Source organism: Capra hircus, chromosome 3, assembly GCF_001704415.2.
Source record: "Capra hircus breed San Clemente chromosome 3, ASM170441v1, whole genome shotgun sequence".
Taxonomy (NCBI): Eukaryota; Metazoa; Chordata; class Mammalia; order Artiodactyla; family Bovidae; genus Capra; species Capra hircus.
This window is the reverse complement of record NC_030810.1, coordinates 107,857,301-107,862,372: the sequence shown is the minus strand read 5'-3', so window position 1 is coordinate 107,862,372 and position 5,072 is coordinate 107,857,301.

Below are 5,072 nucleotides of genomic sequence, written 5' to 3'. Positions count from 1 at the left end.
CCGTGTTCCATGAAAAAAAAAAAAAAGAATTCACCTGCAATGCAGGAGACCTGGGTTCGATCCCTGGGTTTGGAAGATTCCCTGGAGGAGGGCATGGTAACTCACTCCATTATTCTTGCCTGGAGAATCCTCATTGACAGAGGAGCCTGGCAGGCTACAGTCCGGCGGGGTGGCAAAGAGTCGGACACCACTGAGCCACTAAGCACAGCACATATCACTTTTAAAAACAGAAACACAGAGAACTAAGAAAGTCTAAAAAGAAGAGTTAAAATCCAACTTCTCCATTTTATGGGAAAGTCATTTAACATCTCTGAATCTCAGGTTCCTCGTTTATGAAGTGAATATTTTATGTGAGTTTATGTTGGAGATTAGATAAAGTGTTTACATTTCTGGCACATAGTAGATACTTGGTATCTTTTAGTTGAATCTTAATCCAATTTCTTCTGGTAACAAACTCCCTTCCTCAACATGGGCAGACCCATTCCAGGTATTTCCAAATCATCCACCAATTCTAATGTTTAATTCAGAAATGCCTCTCACCACCACCTCTCATCCCCTCAATCTCAGTTAACTGGCAGTTGCTTTTCCTGTAGACCCTTGTGGGTGTGCCCTTTTTATGGCTCTCATCACACAAACACTGTCTACGTAGCAGGCTCCCAAACTGGTCTTGTGAACTCAAGTCTTCTCTTTCAAAACTGCCAAGTGTGAATTTAACACATTTTTCTTTTTGTGCTATAATACTTTATTCTTTTAAAGTATTTAGGTTTTAGGTTTAAAGCAAAACTGAGAGAAAGGTACAGCGATTTCCCATAACCTACTACCCCGCATATATGCATAGCCATTATCAACATCCCCCATAAGAGTGATCCATTTCTTAACAACTGATGAAACTACATCGACACATGATTATCACTCAAAGTCCATAGTTTACCTTGGGGGTTACTCCTGTTGTTACACATTCTATGGATTTGTACAAACATATAGAGACATAAACACATCATTATGTTATTGTACAGAGTATTTTCTAAAACTCTTCTGTGCTTCTGCCTATTCCTCCCTCCCCCCACTTCCAACCTCTAGTAATCACTGATCTTTTTACTGCCTGCTTAGTTTTGCCTTTTCTAGAATGTCACATGGTTGGAATCACACAGCATGTAACCTTTTCAAATTGGCTTCCTTCACTTAGTAATGTGCATTTAAGCCAAGTCTTTTCATAGCTTGATAACCCATTTCTTTTTAGCGGTATATAATATTCTGCCATTAGGATACACCACAGTTTACATATCCATTCACCTACTGAAGGACATCTTTATTGTTTTCAAGCTGTGGCAATTACAAATAAAGCTGCTATAATGATCTGTGTGCAGGGTTTTGTGTGGGCATATGTTTTTAACTCCTTTGGGTAAATTCCAAGGAGCACAGCTGCTGGATCATAAGGTAAGAGTATGTCTAATTTTGGAAGGAACTGCCAAACTGTCCTCCAAAGTGGCTATACCATTTTGCATTCCCACCAGCAATGAACGAGGATATCTACTGTTCCCTACACTTGCCAGCACCTGGTATTATCAGTGTTCCAGATTTTGGCCATTCTATTGGGTATGTAGACATATTTTGTTTTCAGTGGTAATATGAAAGGAGTTGCTCGGATGAGTCAATTGCTATCACATGCTTCTCATCCAGCCTGCAAGAATTCAGAAGGCAAATATTTGTTTGCTCTTCCCAGATTTCCTCTAAAACAGTGTTTTGCAAGCCAGAATGAAAAGTTCATTAAATCCTGTGAAATTAATTGAGTCACTACAAGTATTTCTGTTTTAGTGAAATAGACTAGACTGGGGTATATATATATATAAAACAGAAACTATCAGAGTGAATCAAAAATAGCAAAAGCAAATCTTATCTTATGAAATAATTGTATGTACTAGGACAAGATGGAAAACTTTTTTTTTTTAGTGAGAATCCCAGGCAAAAGTTTGAAAGTCATCTGCAGAAAAGCCTAGGTGTCAAGAGAAGGGACCATAATGGAGTAATGGAGCTTTCCTGGTGGGTCAGTGGTAAAGGATCTGCTTGCCTATGCAGGTGGTGTGGGTTTGATCCCTGGGTTGGGAAGATCCCCTAGAGAAGGAAATGGCAACCCACACTAGTACTCTTGCCTGAGAAATCCCGTGGATAGATCTTATTATATATAAACTACAATTGTTAGTATTTGGGGGCAGTTTCTACATGCCAGGATTATACTAAGTTCTTTATACTAAGTTTTTTCATATGGATCCTTACAACAGTCCTATAAATTGGGCTTTGTCCCTTTTGCTTAATTGTCCCATTGCTACCAGTTTGCCACATACCTATACTTTGTTATAAAAGAATAAAATTAAAAAGCATAGAAGTCATGACTGTAAGACCTTTGTAAGATTCTGGATTCTTTGTAACTTTCCCATAGGTTCTTGTAGTGAACAAGAATAAACTCATGAAAATAAAAAAACTAGAAGGCTCACTGTTCTTGCCTTTTGGAGTAGAAAGAAAAGGAGAAATTGCATTAATCTTACCTATTTGGGTAGCCGGACTTCCTGGGAAAAATGGTCATGGGATATACTAGTATATATGGTATATATATAATAGTAATGAGAGACAACTCCTCGGCACAAGAAAAGTAGGCTGGATGGCTGCACCGAGGGGCTATTAAAGGAAGGAATACATCAGCCTGTTCCCCATCCTGAGAAAACACTCTGAGGATTCTAGAAAGTCTCTTGTGACTCTCTATATTGACTCATATAATGACTCATTTCTATTTAAAGTAACACTGCCTCCTTCAGTGTCCTTTTCCTTTCTCAAATTACTTGAAAAATACTTCAGCCTTACTCTGCTCACTGTTGTGGCAACCTGGATAGTAGCAGAGTTTGGAGGAGAACGGATACATGTACATGTACGGCTGAGCCCCTTCCCGGTTCACCTGAAATTATCACAACATTGTTAATCGGCTATATCCCAATACTGGAGTAGGAAATGACACCCCATTCCAGTATCCTTGCCTAGAAAATTCCATGAGCAGAGGAGCTTGTGGGCTACAGTCCATGGGGCTGCAGAGTCAGACACAACTGAGCAACTGAGCAAACATACCCTAAAACAAAATAAAAATCTTTTTAAAAAAATATCTGAAGCTTGGCTGGGATTCTTCTTGGTCTTAAACTTTGAGTCCCAATTTTTCTTAGTATCCCTCTTCAGAGACTGAAAAGTTATAATCTTACATGCAAATCCCACTTCCCTTCTCTCCCTGGCTCTGCCATTCCCTGATCTGTTTAAGCAGGGTTTGCCCAAGACTAGAACTATGTTTATTATTTGGCTTTCAAGTTGTGGTATTCCTTATGATTCTTGGTACTGTTTCAGCTGCAGCAGCATAAAATCAAGCATTTTCAGAAAGTCAGCTATAATGAATCTGAAATCTGTTCATTTCCCTTTTATGTGGCTGGTCATTTTAAATATGATAACCAGTGAACCTCTGCATTCCTCCAACGCAAAAATTTTATGATTGTATAGATTATGGCTATAATCTTGTCTGTGTGTAATTAGCTTTGGGAGAATTTTTTTAATGTAGAGTTTTCTGTTCTTCAATTTGTATTAGTAGAACTTCAAATATCATTTTTGGGATGTCTGGTATTAGCAATAGTTTGCACTATTTTTTCCTAATTTTACCACTTTTATATTTGTCCACTGACAAATATACTGACTCCCCTCCACCTTGACATCCTAACTCACCCTCAGAGCTCTCATTTTAACTCCCTCCTGTTCCTCACCATTTTTTTTTAACTCTCCACCATAGAATCCCAACAACAGTCAGACAAGCCCTCATCTAACCTAGATAGCCTTGCCTACTCTCGACCCTATAATTGTTTTCACTGAACATATCTCTCCTCATTAGAAATTAAGCTCCATGAAGGTGTTATTTTTTTAATGTTTTTTTTTCCCCACTGCTCTATATCCCAACATTCAAAACAGCATCTGGAATTTTGATTTGAAAAATTAGATGAAGGACTTCCCTAGTGGTCCAGCGGTTATAACTCTGTGCTTACTCTGTAGAGGGCATGGGTTATAAAACTTAGTTAGGGAACTAAGATCCCACATCCCACATGGCGTGGCCAAACAAGAAAATGAATTGAATGGAATTACTAGTTGGTATTTAAAAACAAGTGCACCTCATTGACCAAAATGTATATCCCTGGAAAATTTAGTAAAAAATGAGTTAAAGAATATCAAATGTTAGTTTCACACTGTCTCATGTTGCTATTATGAATTTCAGATTGATCTTGAGTTGCAAGGTTTCATTTTTGCTTTAGATTATGCTGCTTTATAGTTTCTCTACCAAGCTGCTAATGGTCTGGAAGCAAACATTCATATTTAGAGAATAAAATGTGTAAAAGAACTTAGTGGTTTATTCACTATAGGAAAAGTGGAGAATTATCACCTAATATAATTGTTTGGTAACAACCTGATATTTTAAGCTTTCTAATGTCTGGTTAAACTTATGAGAAGTTAAAATGATCATAACAAAGGAAGTCAACACTCCCATTCAAAGCACATTTGCAAATTAGATATATGGGCAAAATATGTAGAAAAAAATCATCTTTTTTGCTTTTTTCAAAGCTACATATAAATATTAAAAACCAGATTTGCATTAGACATGTAAATTGTAAAAATGGAGGCACATATTCCATATTAAAAAGAGCATTAAGCCTGTGTTTTAAAATTTCTGGTTACCAACCAAAAAGCTGCAGTAGATTCATAACACAGTGTATAAGAAGCTATGACAAGGTAAAAAAAAAAAAAAATTATTGTCTAATTCAGGTCATGAGCCACAGGAGGACGTTAGCAGTGTGTCTGTTGTCTGGTTGTTTAGCTTTATTGTGCTACAAACTGTGAGGAGCTGAGGCAACCATGATGCTTAAGAGAACCTAGAAGACCACACTGGAAACCCTTGTCTTATTAGTACAAGTTCATGTGTCTAATGTACAGTGAGTCCAAAAAAACCTAAACTTTGGAGTTTAGAGAAGAGAAAGGTTTATTTCAGGGCCGTGCAAGGA